This window comes from Narcine bancroftii, chromosome 3 (genome assembly GCF_036971445.1).
Source record: "Narcine bancroftii isolate sNarBan1 chromosome 3, sNarBan1.hap1, whole genome shotgun sequence".
NCBI classification, from domain to species: domain Eukaryota; kingdom Metazoa; phylum Chordata; class Chondrichthyes; order Torpediniformes; family Narcinidae; genus Narcine; species Narcine bancroftii.
The window spans coordinates 269820437-269841818 of NC_091471.1; the positions used below are offsets into that span (position 1 = coordinate 269820437).

The 21382-nt window shown below is 39.6% G+C and overlaps 1 protein-coding gene across 1 annotated transcript in view; it reads right to left on the reverse strand.

Moving 5' to 3' along the window:
- The window catches only part of LOC138758756 (gap junction beta-2 protein-like), a 110534-nt gene that overhangs the window by 8545 nt on the left and 80607 nt on the right, over nt 1-21382 (reverse strand). The window contains exon 3 of the mRNA XM_069928103.1: nt 1178-1275. The gene's annotated coding sequence lies outside the window, so the exon portion shown is untranslated. The remainder of the gene's footprint in view (nt 1-1177; nt 1276-21382) is intronic.

Below are 21382 nucleotides of genomic sequence, written 5' to 3' on the forward strand. Positions count from 1 at the left end.
AAATTGATGGGAAAAGAAAACTTGGGAACGATGCTGCCTGTCATGTCCCAAAAGGGAAATAAATTAACCTCTATCTAGATCACAATGCAGAAATGGCAGGCACCACAAATCTGAAATGGAAACGCAGTAAACCCCTGGTATCTGACACCTGTGGGGATTGGTAGATGCCAGCTAAGTGTATTTTCTGGTTGCTTGAGACTGATTCTTACAATGCCTAATGCACTTGCTTTAAGAATAAACCGTTTAAAATACAAAAATATCACACTGATGGGAACAAATGGCGAGGTACTCTTCATCAAAACCTAGAGCAAGGCGAGACAGTGATCTTGAGTCATTTTGAGGAGTGGAGAGCACAGTGGACAATTCAACAATGCCCTGCACAAGCAGCAACTGTGGCAGAGCCTGTTGTTCTAAGATCGGCCTCAATAGCCACAGTCAACACTGCTCAACAAACCAGTGGCTACCAGAGGTGCAATACTCATGGGCGATCATGACCGACGGAGGCCACAATTTTTTTTTACACACACTGAACAAACTTTAATGTATTTTACTTTATTCTCAGTCACATTCTTTGAAAACATTTAACTATCGCGATATCCGCAGGTTCCTCTTATTCCACCCAAAAGGCAAATAATTACATTATAAGTAATTACCCCCTCCCCCCCCCCCCCAAAGTTTACAGATAAAGCCTCTAACCAGGGAGACTCTTTAAGAGAGTTATCCCAACAGCGAGCGGCATCAACCAGCTGTTCATCTGGGTGTTTCACACAAACAGCTGCTACGAGCAAAGCCAGGGTTTCGGATGTCATAGCAAGCTCCTGAGGATGTAGAGGCACTCCCTCCGCTGGCTGAATATCTGCTCCCATCTTCACCATGTTACCTCAGAGACCATTTACTTTTACAATTTTAGATTTTTTAACCTGTTATCTTATTATTTATTTAATTTAAACAAAAAATTTCCTTTATTATTTTTGCCACTTGCTTGAATATCTGATACTGATACTGTACTCAGAAGATTAGGGGACACCTATAGAACAGAGGAAAGCTGCACAATGTTTCTGATCAATATCTCTGACCAGAACATTTTCAGCAAAGCCAGACCTGGAAAAGTATCGACGGAAAATGAGTTATCTTGATGTATAAAATAAAGTATTTAAGTCTAAATATATGAACTCACCTTTCCTATTCAAAGTGATCCAGTTTGGCTTTGATCAATGCTCAATAGGATCCGTGTAGCTGTGCAGTTGGTCTGCTCAGTTTCATGGTAAGTGTTGACTGGAATGAGAAAACGAGAGCAATCTTTAAATTAGTGGGGATAGGCTCAGCGTTCTCCTGCAATGTGACTTTTGACCCCTAATGCCAGGAAAGTGATACTGCCCAAATATAAAATAAAGGTACAGGTAATAAAATGCAACAATATCATGAAGTTGTTTCAGCGCTTGAAACTATATTATCAAATCCAATTGGAAAGCTTCCCAAATGGTGGTTTAAAATGATTGAACCTTTTCACATAATGGATAGATATTATTTATCTCTAAGCATCAGATGCCTGATAAGGATGTCATGTGTTTTATCTCTTACAGTTAAGATCTCTCACTCCCAATTTCCCTTTAGTCGAGATAACAAAGGGAAAAGTTAATATTCTTTTAAAGTGTTTTTCAATCACATATCAAGTCATGTGTTACCTGAACCAAATGACTTTCAAATGGTTTCATTTGCAATTGTAGTCACAGCAGTAATTAATAATTAATATTTATACACCAACTTTAGCATATGCTCTAAGGGCCAGTAAGCCTTCATAAAGGGATATTAGGAGAGATGACTGAAAATTTGGTGAAGGTTTGGTTTTAAAAGGTTTCTTTTGAAAGGGAGAGGGGTTAATTCAAGAGCTCAGAGTCAAGGCATCGAGAACAGAGCTGTGAGTGGGGTAGTGTGTGCACAATGGTCTGGAGGATCGCTGTTTCTTCAGGTTGTAGATGTACAGTCAGATGGTGATGAACTTGAAATAAAAGAGAGCCAAGGTTTCAGAGCAGAAAAGAAGCAATTGACAGAGCTGGGTGAGGTGAGACCCTTTAACAGAGAAAACAATATTTGTCCACTAAGTACAGGATGAAAGGCTGATGGGGCATCAGGCAGGATTGGAGGAGAAACTAGTCGAGCTGTAAATTAGAGTTAATGCATAATCCTCAACAAAGTTCCTGCATTGGCTTGAGTTTCTATGTGTTGTCTTGGGAGAATCAACTTAAATACTCAAATAATCATCTTGTTCCAAGCCTGCATGTTTATAGTGCAGTGAGTGTTTATCTTTTATGCTAATTCACAATCAGTGAGGATTGGTAAGAACATCTCCTCCACAATCTCCATCAGTACTGGAGACCCATGGGGCTGCGTTCTTGGCTCCCTGCTCTTTTTGCTCTGCACCTATGACTGTGTGGCTCGGTACGAGAACACCATCATCTACAAATTTGCTGTTGATACCACAGTAGTGGTTTGTATAAAAAGGGATGACGAATCAGCATACAGGATGGAGACCGAAAACATCTGAATGATGCACCAATAACAACCTCACACTCAATGTCACCAAAACCAAAGAGCTAATTGTTGACTTCAGGAAGAGAAAACCAGTGGTGTATGATTCAGAGATCATTAGGGAACCAGAGGTGGAGAGGGTGAGCAAATTTAACTTCTCGGGGGTCACTATCTCAGAGGATCTTTCTGGGACCCAACACACTAATGGCATCATGAAGAAAGCATGTCAGCACCTCTACATCCTCAGGAGCTTGCTATGACATCCGAAACCCTGGTAAATTTCCACAGATGTGTGGTGGAAAGCGTTCTGACCGGCTGGATCATGGTATAGTATAGTATGGAGACACCAATATCCCTGACTGTAAAACCCCCCCAAAAAGTAGTGGACACAGCCCGGGACATCACAGGCAAAAGCCTCCTCACCATCATCTACAGGGAACGCTACCATTAAAGAGCAGCAACAATCATCAAGGATCGATACCACCCAGAACACTCTCTGTTCTCACTGCTACCTTCATGAAAGAGGTATAGGAGCATTTAGTTTGAAAGAGTATTAGGTTTGGTGGGTTCACAGACAGATGCGTCTGGACACAAATGTTTCAATCACAGGTAACTTTAATGAATACACAGGAGACAAACAGTGGAAAATGTCAAATGATACTCAATCACTATATTAATAAACAATTATATAGACGTTCACAATGGGCCCAAGTTGGACTCCGATACCAGTGGCCGACTATTCACGCTGACACACGTGTACACACCCTAGTGAAGCAATATTGGAATAAGTCTAATGGGTGTGAGTGTGATTCAGATATCAACTTCCCTGCTTGAATTGGTCTCTATTTCTTTGGGATTACCCCTGGAAGCTGCTGATGAGTTCTTGCCTTCAACAAGGAGGCCCTCTGTGGAAAGAGAAACCTGCTCCCTGAGGTCAGTGGAAACCCCGAACGCAGGACTACAAAGATGCTCACGGAACCAAACAGAAATGCGCGATACACACAACAAAAACAACACCGACAGGAGGGGGGACCAGCTGAGGAATGGACCTCCACAGCTTGAACAGAAAAGAATGACCCGACAACGAGGCTCCCAACAGGAAAACACAGAAAATAATGGAAACAAGAAGGAAGAGAGTGAAAAAAGGAAATCAGAGAAACAGCAGATGACCAGCCCAGAGGAAGAAGACCAACACCAAGACAACGTTAATAAAAGTAATAAAAACAAAAATACCCAACAAAATAAAATAAACAACCCAACAAGAAAACCAGAAGAGACAGAGGTAAAGGACACAGATCCTGGAGTGGACTCAGAAGAAGAGGAGGGAGAACATCAAACTCTACACAGAGAAATGGAAGATGAAGGGAAGGGACAATACATGGATAAAAAAATTTTTCAAGAATATATGGAAACAGTAAAAGAATGGCTGACACGAGAATTCAGTGAAATAAAAAGAAGAATAAAAGGTATAGAAGAAAAAGTGATTAGATTAGAGATGATCATGACAGAAATAGGGAAAAGAGTAGACAAGGTGGAAGAACGAGAAACAGCCATAGAAATGGAAGTTGATGACTTAAAAAATAAATTGGAAGAATCTGATAAAAAAGTTAAAGAAACACAGGAGCTGTTAGCTCAAAAGATAGATATAATGGAAAATTATAATAGAAGAAACAATATAAAGATAGTGGGCCTTAAGGAAGATGAAGAAGGCAAAAATATGAAAGAATTTATAAAAGAATGGATCCTCAGGGTCCTAGGAATGCCAGAATTACAGGAAGGAATGGAAATAGAAAGGGCACACAGAACATTAGCCCATAAACCACAGCCACAACAAAAACCAAGATCCATTCTAGTAAAATTCCTGAGATACACGACAAGAGAAAATATACTGGAGAAGGCAATGAAAAAAAATAAGAGAAGACAAAAAAACCACTGAAATACAAAGGTCAAAAAATTTTTTTCTACCCAGACATAAGTTTTGAACTCCTGAAGAAGAGGAAGGAGTTTAACACAGCAAAATCGACCCTATGGAAAAAAGGTTATAAATTTATGTTAAAATATCCAGCGGTGCTTAAAATAGTTATCCTGGGGCAGCAAAGCAAACTGTTCTCGGACCCAGAGAAAGCACGAGAATTTGCAGAACGCCTACAAAACAGACAAAGGGATGAAGAGATGTAAAGTAGAAGAATAAAGTATAAGTAAGAACTAAGAAGGGAAAGAAAGGGGAGAAAGGAAGTAAGGGGGAAATTAAGAGAGTGAGCTTTGTTATATGTGAAGATTAAAATATTTTCTGGGGGGGCTGGGTGGGGAAGAATAACAGTCACTGCGAAATCAGTTGACGCTTGCGAACGGGTTCGCACTCCAAATGGAGAGGGGAGATGTGTATGCCCGACAAGGGACAAAGGGCAACTCAGAGAGGGGAGGGACTATTGAGGTTAAGGGAATTTTAGATGTGGGAATAGTGGAAATATTTTATGTTTTAGAAGTGTTGTCTTACAGAGTGTTTGAAAAAAGAAAGCAGAAGTGGATAAGAAGGGAAGATGGTGATGAAGAAATGGAAAGGAAAGGTAAACAAAATATGAAATGGCCATGTTGAACTATATGACTTTAAATGTTAACGGAATACATAACCAAATCAAAAGGAAGAAGCTATTTAATTTACTGAAGAAAGAAAAAATTGATATAGCATTCGTGCAAGAAACACATTAACACAAGAAATTAAAGAGGGATTGGATAGGGCATGTAATGGCAGCATCATATAATTCAAAAGCCAGAGGAGTAGCTATATTAATCAATAAAAATGTACCAATCAAAATAGAAGAGGAAATATTAGACCCAGCAGGGAGGTATGTAATGATAAAGTGTCAGATATATTCAGAATTTTGGAATTTGCTCAATGTATACGCACCTAATGAAGAAGATCAAAAATTTATGCAAGATATCTTTTTGAAGATCGCAGATACGCAGGGGAATATACTAATAGGAGGGGATTTTAACCTTAATTTGGACTCAAACATGGATAAAACTGGAAAAAAGACTAACAGAAAGAACAAAGTAACCAAATTTATGATTAAATCGATGCAGGAAATGCAACTTTTGGATATATGGAGGAAACAACACCCAAAGGAAAAGGAATATTCATATTATTCAGGTATAAAACATACTCAAGGATAGACCTGTTCCTGTTATCAGCCCACATTCAAGGGAGAGTTAGGAAAACGGAATATAAAGCTAGATTGTTATTGGATCACTCACCCCTGTTATTGGCAATAGAGCTGGAGGACATCCCACCGAGAATGTATAGATGGAGATTAAACTCCATGCTACTTAAAAGACAGGATTTTAGAGAATTAATTGAGCGCCAAATTAAAATGTACTTTGAAATAAATAAGGAATCAGTGAAAGATAAATTTATACTATGGGATGCAATGAAAGCGTTCATCAGAGGGCAGATAATAAGTTATGTACCTAAGATGAAGAAGGACTACAATTGGGAAATAGAGCAGTTTACACCTGAATGCGAAGGGGGCCAATATACTGGCAGTTAGGTTTAATAAAGCTATCGGAGCTGATTTAAACTAATTTGGCAGGGGGAAGGGAACAGGACTGATAGGGAAGTACATAGGAGAGAGAATATAGGGGTGGTTCCGATAGACGGTGAAGCAATAAGGAATAAGGGAGCTAAAAGTGATAGGAGAATAAGAACGAATGCACCAAGAACCAAGGTGGAGGGAGAAAGGAGGTATGGCATCAAGGTATTGTGTATGAATGCAAGGAGTGTAAGGAATAAAATGGATGAGCTTGAGGCGCAAATGGCAATGGGAGGTTATGACATTGTCGGAATAACGGAGACATGGCTGCGGGAAGGGCAGGATTGGGAAATAAATGTTCCAGGGTACACGTCCTTTAGAAAGGACAGAAAGTTAAGAAGAGGAGGTGGGGTAGCTCTGTTGGTAAGAAATGAGATTCAGGCGTTTGAAAGGAAGGACATTGAAACAGGTGAGGTAGAGTCTGTTTGGATTGAATTAAGAAATTGCAAGGGCAAGAGGAATATAATGGGGGTCATTTACAGGCCTCCGAAAAGTAGCTCAGATATCGGTAGTAGTATAAATCAGGAATTAAGAGTGGCAAGTCAAAGTGGTAGCAATACGGTAGTTATGGGGGACTTCAACATGAAGGTGGACTGGGATAATCAGACGGGGGCAGGAACACAAGAGAGCGAGTTTATAGAATGTCTACGAGATACTTTCTTGGAACAGCTAGTGGAGGAACCTACCAGGGGAAAGTCGATTCTGGACTGGATGCTGTGCAGCGACGCAGACTTAATAAGTGACCTTGATGTAGGGGAGCCATTAGGGAATAGTGACCATGGTATGGTTACTTTTAAGCTGCAATTAGAAAGGGAAATGGAAAGGAAGTCGGAAGCATCTGTACTTCAGTTAAATAAAGGGAATTTTGCAGCTATGAGGGAGGAGCTATCCAAAATAAAATGGGAAGATACACTAGCTGGGAGGACAACTGGGGAAAAATGGCAGGTTTTTATGGACATTTTTCACAGGATTCAGGACAAATTTATTCCAAAGTGGAGGAAAGGCTCTAGGAGATGCAAATGGCAGCCCTGGCTAACTAAGGAAATCAAGTGCATTATCAAGTCCAAAGGGAGTAATTATAAGATAGCGAAGTGGAGTGGGAAATTAGAGGATTGGGAAACCTTCAAAGAACATCAGAGGGTAACTAAGAAAGCCATAAGAGACGGGAAAATGAAGTACGAGAGGAAATTAGCAGATAATATTGCGGAGGATAGCAAAAGCTTTTTTAAGTATGTGAAGAGGAAGAAATTGGTTCGGTCTAAAATTGGCCCTTTGAAAATGGGCAAGGGTGAAATTATTACCGGAAACAAGGAGATGGCAGAGGAATTTAACAAATACTTTGCAACTGTCTTCACCAAGGAGGATATAGGTTATAGTCAGTTAGGGGGTAGTGGTCATGCGGTACCAAGAGACTTGGGGAACTTTACTGGGGAGGTAGGGGATCTAATGGATATCCGGATCCAGAAGCAGGAGGTTATGAGTAAATTGTTGGGACTGAGGGCTGATAAATCCCCAGGGCCTGATGGGCTGCATCCTAGGGTGCTTAAAGAGGTGGCTATGGAAATTGTGGAGGCACTGGTCGACATTTTCCAAAGTTCCATAGATTCCGGGGAGGTCCCTGAGGATTGGAGAGTGGCTGATGTGGTGCCGCTTTTTAAGAAAGGAGGGAGGGAGAAAACGGAAAATTATAGACCGGTTAGCCTGACATCAGTGGTGGGGAAGATATTGGAGTCCATCATAAAAGGAGAAATAGCAGAACACTTAGTCAGTAATAATAGTATAAGGGCTAGTCAGCATGGATTCCTTAAGGGTAAGTCATGCTTAACTAACCTTCTGGAATTTTTTGAGGATGTGACAAAGAGGGTGGACTCGGGAGAGCCAGTGGATGTGGTGTATTTGGACTTCCAGAAGGCCTTCGATAAGGTACCGCACGGGAGTCTAGTGGGCAAGATCAGGGAGCATGGTATTGGAGGTAAGGTGCTGACATGGATAGGAAATTGGTTAAGAGATAGGAAACAAAGGGTTGGAGTAAATGGGTCTTTTTCAGAATGGCAGGATGTGACGAGTGGAGTGCCTCAGGGATCGGTGTTGGGTCCTCAGTTGTTTGTAATTTATGTTAATGATTTGGATGAGGGGATTATAAATAACATGAGCAAATTTGCAGATGACACTAAACTGGGTGGCGGTGTGGGGTGTGAGGAGGATGTAAGGAAAATGCAGAGGGACTTGGACAGGCTGGAGGAGTGGGCGGCTAAATGGAAGATGAATTTCAATGTGAACAAATGTGAGGTTATTCATTTTGGGGGAAGTAATAGGAAAGCTGAGTATTATTTAAATGGAGACAAGCTAGGGAGTGGGGAAGTGCAAATGGATCTGGGTGTACTTGTTCACCGGTCACTGAAGGCTAGCATGCAGGTTCAGAAAGCTGTGAAGAAGGCAAATGGAATGTTGGCTTTCATAAAGAGGGGATTGGAGTATAGGAACAGAGACGCCCTTCTGCAGTTATACAGGGCCCTGGTGAGACCCCACCTGGAGTATTGCGTCCAGTTCTGGTCTCCAAACTTGAGGAAGGACATACTAGCTATAGAGGGTGTGCAGCGCAGATTTACAAGGTTAGTTCCAGGGATGGCAGGGTTGTCATATGCAGCAAGGCTAGAAAAACTGGACTTGTATCCATTGGAGTTTAGAAGGATGAGGGGGGACATGATTGAGGTATACAAAATCATCAGGGGGATAGACAGGGTGAAGTCTGATTACTTGTTCCCAATGATAGGGAGACGAGGACTAGAGGGCATAGTTTAAGAAATCAGGGTAGGCCCTTTAGGTCGGAGATGAGAAAGCATTTTTTTACCCAGAGAAGTGTGAATCTGTGGAATGCTCTGCCACAGAGGGTGGTAGAGGCGGATTCGCTGACTATGTTCAAAAGAGAGTTAGATAAGACTCTTGTGGGTAACGGAGTTAAGGGTTATGGGGATAAGGCTGGAAAGGGGTTCTGATGGTAATGATCAGCCATGATCTAAAATGGCGGTGCTGGCCCGACGGGCCAAATGGCTTACTCCAGCTCCTATTGTCTATTGTGTATTGTCTAAAGGGAAATAGCAAGTACAGAAAAAGAATTAGCAATAAAGGAAGATACAAATAAAAGAAGAGAATTGGCGGACAAAAAAATAAAATATGAAACACTACAAACATATAAGGTGGAGAAGAACATAATGAAGACAAAACGGAAGTATTATGAGCTAGGAGAAAAAACACACAAAATACTAGCTTGGCAGCTTAAGACAGAACAAACTAAAAGAACGGTATTGGCATCAAGGTAAAAGGACAAACAAATTACATATAACCCAACGGAGATCAACGAAAACTTCAGGGACTTCTAAGAACAACTATATTAAACGGAAAACAAAGGGAAAGAAGACAAAATAGATGAATTTCTAACTAAAATTGAACTACCAAAATTGCAAACAGAGGAGCAAAATAAATTAATAAAACCATTTGAAATAGAAGAAATACAGGAGATATTAAAAAAACTACCGAACAATAAAACACCGGGAGAGGATGGACTCCCAATAGAATTCTATAAAACATTTAAAGACTTATTAATTCCTCCTCTCCTGGAAGTAATGAATCAGATTGAAAAAACACAAAACATACCAGATTCATGCAAAACAGCAATAATTACAGTAATACCAAAGATGGGGAAAGATCCACTAACACCAGCATCGTATAGACCAATATCTCTACTTAACACAGATTATAAGATAATAGCTAAACTATTAGCAAACAGATTAGCCGACTGTGTACCAAAAATAGTAAAACTAGATCAAACTGGATTTATTTAAAAAAGACGAACAATATCTGTAAGTTCATTAACTTAATCCATGCAGTACAAGGAAACAAGACACCAACGGTGGTGGTTACTTCAGACGCAGAGAAAGCCTTTGACAGAGTAGAATGGAATTATTTATTCAAAGTACTACAGAAGTTCAACCTACCAGAGAAATATATTAATTATATTAAAGCATTATATAAGGGACCATTGGCAAAGGTGACAATAAATGGATATATATCAAAGGAATTTAAATTAATCAGATCAACAAGGCAGGGATGTCCACTATCTCCCTCACTGTTCGCGTTAGCTATAAAACCACTGGCAGAACTGATAAGAACATAAAATAAAATAAGAGGGATAAAAATAAAAGAGAAGGAATATAAAATCAGTCTATTTGCAGATGACGTCATAGTATACTTAACAGAACCAGAAATATCAATAAAAGAATTACACATGAAATTGAAGGAATATGGAGAAGTATCGGAGTACAAGATCAACACAAATAAAAGTGAAGCAATGCCAATGAATAATGCGGATTTCACAAAGTTTAAGAAAGAATCACCATTTAGATGGCAAACACAAGCAATTCGAATCCTTGGTATACAACTGGATAATAATCTCGGCCATCTATACAAACTAAATTATCAGCCATTAATGAAAAAAATTACAAGACGACTTAGAGTACTGGAAAAACTTACCACTAACACTGATAGGAAGGATAAACTGTATTAAAATGAACATCTTCCCAAGGATACAATACTTATTTCAATCATTATCAATTCACCTAACAGAGAAATTCTTCAAGGAGCTAAAGAACATAATAAGGAAATTCTTATGGAAAGGGGGGAAACCAAGGATAGCATTAGATAAATTAACAGAATGGTACAAGCAAGGGGGCTTACAGCTACTAAACTTTAAGAATTATTATAGAGCAGCACAATTAAGATACTTATCAGATTTTTATCAAACAAGGGAAAAACCAGATTGGACCAGATTAGAACTAGATAAAATAAGGGAGAAGGTACCTGAACATATACTATATAAATAGGATGAAAAGTTGGTACAACATAGGAATTCACCAGTATTGCACCATCTGCTCAACATTTGGGAGAAGATTCACGTAGAAAGGAATAAAATAAATTATCAACTACCAAAATTAATATTGACACAAAATCATCTAATCCCTTTCACAATAGATAACCTTTCCTTTAGAGAATGGGAGAGAAAAGGGATCAAAAGAATAGAAAATTGTTTTTCGGGAAATAAATTATTATCTTTTGAACAAATGAAGGACAAATATGGTATAACTCATGATACAATGTTTTCATACCACCAACTGGAAACCTACTTGAAGGTCAAATTGGGAAGCAGACTGAGGTTACCAGAAGGAAGCAATTTTGAATATGTGATTACAGACACAATGATAATTTTAAAAATTATAACAAACTTGCACATCAACTGCAAGAAAAGGAGAATGAGGAAACAAGCTGTAAACCTAAACAAAAATGGGAACAAGATCTAAACATAAAGATAAAGAATGAAACATGAGAAAAGCTATGCTCCGGAACTATGAGAAATACAATAAACACGAAGTTACGCATGATACAATATAATTGGTTACACAGACTATATATCACACCTAAAAAGTTCAATAAATGGGACCCAACAGAATCAGATAGATGTTTTCGCTGTAAGAAGGAAACGGGAACAACAGTACATGCAATTTGAGCATGTGAGAAAGTGGAAAAGTTTTGGGAAGATCTAAATCAGGTATTAAATAAAATCACAAAAAGCAACTTTTTACCAAAAAAGTCCAGAGATCTTTCTTCTAAGTAATATAAGAAGTGAATAACTTGGACTTGATTTGGATGGAGCACAAAAAAGATTTATTATGATAGTCTTAGCTGTAGCAAAAAAATGTATTATGTCAACCTGGAAATTAGAAGATAACCTGAGAATACAGCAATGGTACATAGAAATGAATAAATGTATTCCATTGGAAAAAAATAAAATATAATTTAAGAAATAACATCACAGTATTCGAACAAATATGGGAACCATACATGGAACACAATAGAACAATCCTACCGTGGACCTCCACCACCTAAAATGACAGAAGGAGAAGACAACAAAATGAACTGACCCAGTGTGTAAAAGTAGAAGACACAAATTTCTTGTTTATTTTTATTATGTGATGACGTTGTTTAATGAGTTTAATGTATCATATAGATTGAACGTTGAATGAATGGGGAAGGGGGGTGAGGGAGGGAGGGAAGGGAGGGGGGAAAAGGGGGAGAAAATGACACTGTATATTCAAGAGAAAAATGTCTGTATGTATTTTGGTCAGTATGGTTCATAGTGTGAAAAATAAAAAAATTTAAAAAAACTGATGAAGCCTTCTGCCGGTGTTGTTACTCCAATAGGTTTATCCGATAGGGAATTTGAGATAGAAACCAGATGTGATTCTAGTTATTTCGATTTTAGTTAAATTCTAGATGGGCTGCGCGTGTGCAAACACACACAAAATTTCTTTGTCTCTCTCTCCGGCTTTATCTCTTTTACACTAAAACTCTATATTTGTGGCCATTCATTTACTTGTTCTTATCTTAACTTGCTCTGAATGTAATTAACCATCAGCATATAAAGATCTGCTGGAGGAACTCAGGTCATCATGGGTAGAAATGATCAGTCAATGCTTTGGCAGATCCTCAGCTCTAATCTCTTCACCATTGAATGCTGATCCTTCAGCCCTTAGCTCTGGAATCACCTCCCTACATCTCTCTGCCTCTAGCAACTTTCTCCCTTCAAAGCCATATATAAAACCAACCTCCATGATAAAGCTTTTTGTGCAGGTTCGAATCCATCACTGATTGTGAGAAATACTGTAGTCATTAGACTTCTTGTTGAGCTGCAGTGCCCATTGTGTTTAGTACTTGGTGATGTCAGTGTTCATTTCCATTTATTCTGCACATTCCCCAGTGCTGAACAGTTTGACCAACAGTAATGAGAATAGCACATCTAAATCCATTTGCAAACCCTTTACTTAAATAATTGACTTTCAGAATTTTGACTGAATAATTATAGAGTATCTTGCAGCCAAATTCTCTATTCTGTCAGTGAGTTCGTGAATTTTTTTGATACAAATATGGACTTTAAAGAAATGCAAAGCACTTGGAAAAAGGGGTAGGAACCTGCCATCTGGTGGGTTGGGGAAAAAACTGCTTCTACCCAAGCAGAGCCAGATCACAGATCTAGCTCACAATAGTGAGCCTGTCTCACAGCTGCTGAATGCAGCACTTCGCCAGACACAATCCTTCATGGGTTTGCTTTGGCTTCTTTCATTTCTACATTCTTCTCTTTATGGAGATGAGGTGAGTCTGTTCTGAACTGCACTGCTGGGCGTGCATTGTGTTATAGCAGGTTTGAACCCACATGCACGCGTGTGTGTGTGTGTGTGTGACTGCATTGGCTATTGCTGCTTTTGTTGTTTGTGTGTGTACATAATTAAAAAGCAGTCTGAAGGTACAGTCAGTCAGGTTGCTCCAGAGCTCCTGAATATTAGCATCCGGGAGCATTGCTTGTGTCTCATTCTGCTTTTGATTCTTTTTTATCTCTTCTGATAATCATTGCTTACGCTGGGTTGAAGATATTCCCCAGAAAATATTTGTAAATGTGAACCATGGGCTGCGACATCACCGCAAGACGCTTGGATGTTACTGTATGCATTCAGGCGCAGAATTGTTTTTGCTTCAATGAAAGATTGCTTGATCTTTATTTTTCTTCCTCAAGGTTAAAAGCAGGATTAATTGAAGGTTTAAATCTGGGCCTTAAGTTAAAGGCTGGCTTAAGGAAAGAGATGAATATTGTAAATATGAAACAAGAAATGAAGATAAGGAAAAACTTCGAAGCTCCTATAGCATCTGAAATTAAAACGATTACATGATGATTTAGGTGGAGTTTGGAGGAGGGCTTATCATCCGGAAGGTCAGCATGGATGATTTATTTTTTAATGTTGACAGATTTGCGGTGTATTTCCAGAATGATCTGATTTTAATTTTTTTTTTGGAAATAGTGATCAGGTATTATCAAAAAACAAGCATTGAACCAACTCCTTCCTTGCTTATTTGCCGGTTTGGGCCTTTGTGTGTGATCAAAGTGTCCATAAAGGGTAGAATGTTGATGACGAAATAGTGAAGATTCAAAAATGACCTGTGGGGCACTGAACACAGACCCAACACAGGAAGTGCATTGTGCCCACCTGCGTGTCTTCCATAACTTAGCAGATGACACTCCTGCTGTTGATTCGGAAGGTTCTGGATTTAATTCCTGTTTGAATTCGAGTAGAAATGTCTACGTTAATGTTCTGGGAGAGGAGAGCTGTGCCTTTGGAATACAGAATCCCGAAGTTCAGAGAGTTATACCCAGTGGTCCCACCACTGTTCATTACTATAGCTTTATTAAAACAAGTATTGTTACCATCATTGTGTTTCTCTTGCTGGGATCTCTAAAGGCTATCCCTCTATGGGAGGAGTGACTACACGTTGGGACTAAATTGGTTTGGGACATCCTTGAAGACATTTGAAAGGCATTACATTTAAATGTCTCTTCTTTACCCATTCCGCCACCATCACCACCTGGTCCCCTCCCTCTGATTTTGTTTTTTCCTTCCTTCGACATCCTGACTCTTGCTGTTCCACAGATTTAGGCGGCATCTGATTGCGTGAGTCCCCATCTGCTCTTGTGACCCAGATAGTGAACTGCAGATGGACTTTTGGACCACTGTGAGGTTTGCCTGATTCTCCTGGCCCTCGGCCCAAGAGGGAAACCTGAAGTTGTACCTCCCTTTGTCTGGAAGAGCTGGCTTTGAAGTAAGGTATTCCCTGGAAAATAAGGATGATAGACCTTTGCACAAAGTCGTTCTCTGGTCTGCCTCCATGAAATATGAACTAATTACTGCTGCACAGTATTAATAATAAATGTGTTAATGCATTTGGCTGAAATTTGTATGAAAGATTCATAGGTGTAGTTTCTCTAGGTTTTTGGTTCATGCAATGAGTCTCAACTGGGTGGGCAAGTGTATGGTTGGGAGTTACAGCAAAGCTGGATCTAAGGCTTCTGAATCATGAGCCATGCTTACTAAATTCCTTGCAACTGAATGGGGTCTCTCAACAATGTAAGCACTTGGCCACTTGAACTTGGGACTTCCACGCTGCAGGTAGTGTAGATGGCATTGATCTCAGGTGATGTTGAGAGCTGAAATGTTAAAAGATTAATTTTACTTGAAACTATCAGTTACAAGAGGTATATTTAATATAGGGCAGCACGGTTAGCGTAGCAGTTAGAGCAACTTTGTAACAGCGGCAGTGACCAGAGTTTAAATCCATTGCTGTCTGTAACGAGTTTACACATTCTCCCCGTATCTGCATGGGTGCTCCAGTTTCCTACCACTGTTCAAAACGTACCGGGGGTGTAGGACAATTGGGCGGCACAGGCTCATGGGCCGAAAGGGCCTGTTACCTGTGCTGTATGTCTAAATTTAAATTTAAAATTTGAAATTTTAATTCTGGAAGGAACTGCCTGGACTATCAGAGCCTGGGACTGAGGCTGTCAGTCATTATGCTCTTTTGTTTTAAGTGCAATATAGAAAAAAAACAGCTCAGAACTCTCCAATATTTTGATAAAATCGAACAACCTCCTTCCTCTCTACATGGTATCCTTGCATGCTGTATTTTTGTAGAAAAGAAAACATGATAGCACTGTGGCACTGAAGAATAAGAATATTTCCTTAAGTGATTCTTTCTATTTGGTCTTAGAATCAGCCCATAGTCAAATTACTTTTAAATGTAAGTGTGATGCGCTGCAGTGCAAACAAAACAAGCACAAACTACGAAGGCTGTACTATAGGCTTTAATTAGCTTAAAACTTGCAATCAAGATTCTGTATCCCTTCTAGCTCTGTGTGCTCTGGTCCTGCCCTTTATATGGGGGCTGGTGATTGGCAGGTGTAGCTGGAGCCAGTCTCCCAGTTTACCTCCCTGCTGGTACAACGCATTTCCCCCTGCAGTAGGTGCAGTGGGCAGTGCAGGAGTGCAGACAGGCGCAGGCAGTCACCAATACTCCAGTGGTTGTATCACCACAGTAGGTAACACTAAACTCCAGTGAATGTGGTGCCAACAAGAACACACCAGCAGGGAGTTCATGGTGAACCATTCAAAAGGGTTGGTATGAAGAAACAATTTCTTCTGACGATGAAATGAAGAGCCAGAGGAGCCGTCAACACATTATCGTCTCAAAATAGCAATGCTGGAACATGCATCAAGAAAAGTTTTGCGAAAGCAACTTGGGTAGAGAAACATCAGTGAGGGACAAAACACATTGTCAGCATTTTGGGCCAAAGCCCTTCATCAATGCATTAGAACTGGACCACCTATGAGGGGTAAGCAGGAAGAACTCTTGTGGCATCGTTCTTCCCGAAGATTATGTTCAAGTGTTGGAGCTCTCAAAACTGAGATTAATAAATTATTGCCATGCAAGGAAGATTAGGGAGTCATGAGAGAAAATTGGACCCATTCCAATGGTGGAAGGCAAAATGTCTCTTCCTGTGGATGCAGTTTGTAATTCACTTCTAAAGTAAAATATTAATTGTCAAACTTAACTTGTGTAATCCTTCTGTGGTGCATGCAAACTCTCTGTTACACAGTAAAATGCTGGAACTAAACAGCAAGCCACAATGTCCTTTGGCATCACAAGAAGAAAGTACTCACCAGAGTCCACTCAAAATGGCAGTCTCCCATCGTTCCTTCTTTCTTTTAGTACCCAGTACTTGTTTGCAAGGATTCCTCTCCAATTTGCTTCAGAGTCTCTGGGGCTTTCCTCAAAGCCCTGCTAATTCTAGTTAATGTATGTTTCGCTGGTTTAAACCTCCTGGGTCCTTACCATTTCACAACGAGTTTTAAGCAGCTGCGAGGTTTAAACCAACAAAACCTTCCTTTGTCTGCTTTAATGGTCAAGTCTCGGAAACTGAAGGCAAATCAGCTGGTTTAATTTTCCGCAAGAGTATTAACCTCCTTAACTGCAGTTTATTCAATTGATTTACATTTGGTATACTAAAAGAAATAAATATATCCACAACTTTATTCCAAATATTCCAAGGATATAGAGAAACTATATTGAAAAAAAAAACGTTGGGCCTTGAATAAATTTCTTAAATTTATCTTATTTATGCATTTATCTTATTTTGTAAGCAGAGATCACGGTTTTTTTTGTAAGAATTAAACATTATTTTGTGCTTGAAGAACCTTCTGTTGTTGTTTAACCAGTGATACAAGAATTTTGCTGGTGCTACTCGACTGCTTAAAGCAATTTCAAAGTGATCGGAAAAATCTGGTTAACCGAAAAATGTCTGGTCCCAAGCATTTATTTAACTGGATATTTCGGCCTCCAAATGAATTTTTTGTCAAGACTTATGGGGACCACAATGAATTGCTCTCTCTCACCTAAAAGTGCTGAACCCTGTTCTCACCTCAAGTTTCAAGATCAAACTCCACATGCAACTGGTCACAATCTATTTGATCTTCTAATTTCTCTTCCAAATGAGACAAATGTATAACTGAAGAAGGTTCACTGTATCATATGTTCTGGTTATATTCTTCTATTCCCAGTTTTGGCGAAGGGGGTATTTTGTACCTTGTCTTCAGTTCTTAACATTAATTTGATTCCAAATCCTTTTTTTGCTGTCTTTGGAATAAGTGAGGCCATCGGGGCTAATTTTGACTGCTTCACAATCCCATGTCGTTGCTCTCGCCTCCCTTATCGCAAGAAGGGCCATTTTAATGAGATGGAAAGATGCTGCCCCTCCCACTCACACTCAATGGATGTCCAATATTGTACAAAATAAGATGTTCAATGTCTGAAATGAATTTTAAATTTGTTTCTTTTCTTAATTATTTTCAAAATTTGTAAGATTAACAGGTTTTTTGGTTTTTGATCCCAATGTTTACCTTCCTTAATTTATAAGAATAGTAGTGCACCTTTTATGTTAGCCAGGAGCTGCCGAAGGGAGGCGATTGAATTAGATAATTAATTAAAATTATTTAAAATATTTTTTTTAAGAGGAAAACATTAAAAAAAATCTCTGATTTTAATGCTGTTTTATTGTTCTCGAGCTTGACTGAGGCATGGATTTAATAAAGTAGGTCGAAAGATGAAAGGGAAATGAAGGAGAACCAGATCACCTCTTTAAGATAAAGGTGGTAAATTCAAACTAACTTTTGGTTGAAAAACCTTGGCACTCACCGAGCAGGCTCCACTAAGTGAAGAATTTTTTCATGTCATTTTAACAGGGTCTTGGGTGCTATTTTGCTGTCTCACTTTTATTGGGTGGGGGGGTGGGTGGGGTGTGGAGAGGAAACCTAAAAGTTACCCTTAAGCATTTGGCAGTGGGTCCAGTTCTTATGCAGGCTGATCACAAGTTGTCCCTTTAATAGACTGGCATGTTTTGAGTTTCTTGAACCTCAGGTAGGAAATTGCAGTAAGCCTGTGGGTGGAAAGGTGTTCACCCCACTTTGTAAGTTCACATTGTGACTCTCCATTCCTCCTGTGACCATAGGTCGTGGAGAGATAGGGAATGAAAATATCGCAATTAGATCAGGATGCATTAATGGAGAGAGAATCAGAGTTTAATATTTCCAATGGAAGATCATCTCCTTGAAAGTTTAACATTATTGATCTTTCCTCAGATCTATTAAATATTTCAAGAGTTTTTGACTGATATTTTAAATTCCAGCATTTAGAGTGTTTGTTTTTTGCTTTTGTATGATTTTAAAAAAATACTGTCTGAAATAACTATCTGTGATCCCTGACCTTGTTATCTTCAACAGCACGTTATTTGAAGGCTACACTTATTAGTGTGTACAATGCCATCAGAATAAGTAATGTTAAAATATATTACTGATCTGGTTATCTGTAATCATGTCCTTTGATTGAGCAACAGAGCAAAGGAAAATATAATTTAGCTGAGAATCTTTCATCATTAATATTTGAAAGATTTTCAATCTGGAGGCTTCTAAAATGTAATGCCTTGACTTCAGCCCCAGCAACCCCCACCCCTTCCACCCCAAGATCCTTTGGCAGCAGGATTGTGTTGGTGGGGGCAGAGGAAAGAGCCAACAGAGTGCAGAGGATGTGTTGTCCTCATTCACTGACAGGAACTGTAACTAATTAGAGAGTATAATCTAACATTGACCTTTATTGTAAAGGATTTCGAAAGTAAAAGCAGGATAACTTTGCTGTAACTAGCAGGGCATGGGTGAGATCAGGCTTGGAGGACTGTTGTTTTAGTCTTATTTAAGGAAGGATGTTCCTGCATTCGAGGCAGATCAGAAAAGCTTAGTGGGATTGATTCAAAAGATGAATAATGATTGCTCCTATTAGAGTTTGGAACCACGAGAGGAGATGCATTGATACAGAACATTCATCAGTACAGCATGGGAAATCACCCATTGTCTCACCATGTCTGTACCATCTATTGATGCCAATCTAAACCCATCTGCCTACACATGATCCATAACATTATTCCCTGGCGATTCATGAGTCTTGCTCTAGTATCTGTATTTATCACCTTCTGGCAATACGTTCCAGATAGGCTGCTCAAATTCACATTTATAGTCGTGTGTATTGAGATAAAATGCAAAAGTTTGTTTTGCCAGCAGTCCAGCAAGTCAACTAATTCGTAGTACAGGAGTTAAAAACAGAATGTAGAATTACAGTTACAGTGATGGATCAGTTTGGTCAGAGTAAAGGCTACATTTTTACTGGTGTTAAGTTCTTTCAGGAGTCTGATATCAGTAGGAAAGAAACTGTCCTTGGATCTGTGTGATCTCGCACTTGCGAATCTTCTTCCTGACAGGAGGTGGGAGAAGAGAGTGCAGCTGGGGTGGGATGAGGGGATGAGTATAGGTTGGATACTTTTCTGAGGCAGTAGAAAATGTAAATGGAGTCATTGGGGGGAGGGTTTGTGTATTGGTCTGAGTTGCCTTCACAGCTCCACGTGTGTTTTTTAAAAAATTAACCCTGTAAGTTATCTCCTTTAAACTCACCTCTTTTAAGCTTTCCCCCTCTCACTTTAAAGCTATATTTGCACCCAGGGAAAAAGACTGTCTGTCTCATGAATCAATTCATCTCAGAATTTTATATATGTCTACCAGATCATCCCACAACCTCCAAAGCTCCAGAAAAAGCAATTCAGGTTTGTCCAACCTCATCTATAGCTGATACACTCCAATCCAGGCAACATCCTGGTGAACCTCTTCTGCACCCTCTCTAAAGCCACCGTATCCTTCCTAAAGTGTGACAACCAGAATTGCACATTATACTCCAAATGTGGCCTAACCAAAGTTTTATCCCAACTTTTATACTCAATGCCTTGACTGATAAATGGAAGCAGCATTTTGCCTTCTTTATCGCTCTTCCCACCTATTTTGCTATTTTTGGGGAGCTATGGTCTTCCATCCCAAGATCCCTCAGTACATCAATGCACCTATTGTAAGTGTCCTCCCATTGAATGTATAGTTTCCTTTTGCGTTTGACCTCAAAAAATGTTTCACTGGATTAAACTCCATCTGACATGATGGTTACTGAGAGGGTGTTTCCATGGTAGGGGAATCTAGAACTGGAGGCAAAGTTTCACAGTAAGGAGTCAGCTGTTTCAGACATAGCTAAGGAGCAGTTGCTTCCTTCAGAGCTTTGTGAAACCGTGGAATTTTCTACTCAAAGAGCTGTGGAAGCAGTGTGATTGAATGTCCTCAAAGTAGAGATGGTCCTAGTTTTGAATAATAGGACAATTATGGCAACAGGCAGGAAAGAAGAGTTGAGGTCACGATCAGACCAGCAACTCAATGGCCACTGAATGGCAGAGCAGACTTCAAGGGCCACCTTGCCAGTTCCTGCTCATAGTTCCTATGCTCTTATCTCCCTGCAAACCCAATTGCAGAATAGAGGTAGGATTGAAGATTGGATTCTTTAATACTGCGTTTCCGAGATTAGAATCAGTCATCAGAAAAGGCGTAGTGAGTGGCTAACCCAACGTTGATAAAGGTTGAGAACCACTGCTCTCTGACAATGGAGATTTAAGAAAAAAATAATTCATCCAAAGTGTAAGGAGTCAGTGACTCTACATGAAAGAGCGATGAAAGTTGAAACTCAAATTGTATTTGAGTATCTGGATGAGATCTTGATGTGGGCGTGTGGTGGAACAATGTATTACAGTCATTGTACTGGTTGGCCCACCTCTTTTCCTTCAGGGTTCCTAGTTAAGGTGGTATCGCCCAATGCTCTCCATCAGTACTGCCTTGGAATCAAACCAACAGCATGAAAGATATGACTGTTCGTTTATAGTGATTAAAGCCCATTAATCTTGACTTCTAGTCTGTTTG